Raw genomic sequence first — 1,700 nt, 5'->3', positions numbered from 1 at the left:
CTGAAAATATCTGTTGTTCTTCCTCCGCTCCAATCAATTCTTCTAACCACATGCTTGTCAAAGTGGACATCTCTCTGACTATTATTAGAGAACCACCTCAGCACCATCGATTCTGGCATTTCACTCAGGCTGACTGGCAGGGTCTCCAAGCAGCCATCAAACTTCTAGACTGATCTCCTATCGCTACTTTCTCCAACATCAACTCATCCTGGGAATTCTTTCAAAGAAACTTGCTCTCCCTCATGCACAGATTTATCCCCTCTCGTCTTCAGTTGTCCTACCCTTCCTCCTGCCCTTGGTTCACTGAAGATCGTGGCGAGGCAGTTGGCCTGAAACAACTTGCTTTTGCCTCAAGGAAAGCAAATCCAACTGAGGGCAATCTCAGTTCCTTCCATAAAGCTTGCAACAAGTGTGTATTGAAACAAGTACCCTCAGGAGAGCCAGGAAACATCTTTCTAATCTCAAGTCTGAACTTTCAAACCTCTCTCCCTCCTCAAAATCCTGGTAGCATCTAATAAAATCTGTTTCTGGTCTTTGTCCCCCCCTCCATCCCTCACTTACCTCAAATGGCCACACTGCTGATACCACACGTGAAAAGGCTGAATGCCTAAATTCGGTGTTTGCATCAAAATCTTGTGTCCGAAACCCATCGCTTTCTGCACCCACCTTACTCAGTTGCTGTCTCCACCTTACCTCTGGAAAATCCTCTATATCTCTTTGCTGATGAGTCCACCCTCTGCCGTACCATCTGTCATTCCTCAGACCGGCAAGCAGCAGCTTCTTCACTCTCTGCAGATCTGGATAAAATCACAAACTCGTCCAACACATGGTACATGTCTTTCAATCTGGTCAAATATCACACTCTCACTATGTCTCTCTGAAAGGACTATTTGGAACCCCCCCACCATCCACTTTCTCAACAATCCTCTGGAAGAAGTGCTTTCATTCAAGCTCTGGGTTTCACGATCTGCCATGATCTTTCCTGGGAAAGCCACATTTCCAACCTGGCCTCCAAAGCCAGTCACCAACTGGGAATCCTCAATCGTGCAAAGTCCTTCCTCGGCCCACCTGAGCTCCTGACCACATACAAAGCTTTCATCCATAGCCTGATGGAGTACTGCTATCCCTTGGGCTGGTGTTCCTGCCTCTCACCTTTCTCAGCTTCACACTGTGGAAACCAAGGCATTTAGGATCATTGGTATCTTCCGCGATGAGGCTGAGTGTTTGGGCCTCTCAATCTCTCACCGCAGGCAGGTCGGTGTCTTTCTGTCTTCGACTGTCTCCTCTCCAATTTCATCCCCCTTGCTCTGTCTGCGGAATGTCCTCATCATATTACCGCATGGCGCTCAAGGTCTGCCAGCAACCCCCTTCTGATAAAACTACCAAAATCAAGAATCACTGCTCACCTTCACTCTTTCATTCCTCTTTTTTTTCCCCACCTTTGGAATAAACTCCCACACTCTCTTCAATCCCACTCTTCCCTCCAGGTCTTCAAAACAGCTGTTCACCACCACCTATCTTCTCCCATCCAAAACCACGACATTTTCTACCCGTTTATCCACCCCAAGCCCACCTCCTTCAAATTCCCTGCTTTCCTTCCTGAAAGTCCCTGTAATGTCCATCTTGTATTTTCCATGTTCCCCGCCCCATCCCTCTCTTCCACAAATCTCCTAATGTCTCTGTTGCCCACTGTTTGGTCC

Source organism: Eptatretus burgeri, chromosome 11 (genome assembly GCF_056783735.1).
Source record: "Eptatretus burgeri isolate ZD-2024b chromosome 11, Ebu_testis_v1, whole genome shotgun sequence".
NCBI lineage: Eukaryota > Metazoa > Chordata > Myxini > Myxiniformes > Myxinidae > Eptatretus > Eptatretus burgeri.
Note: the sequence above shows the minus strand (reverse complement) of the source record.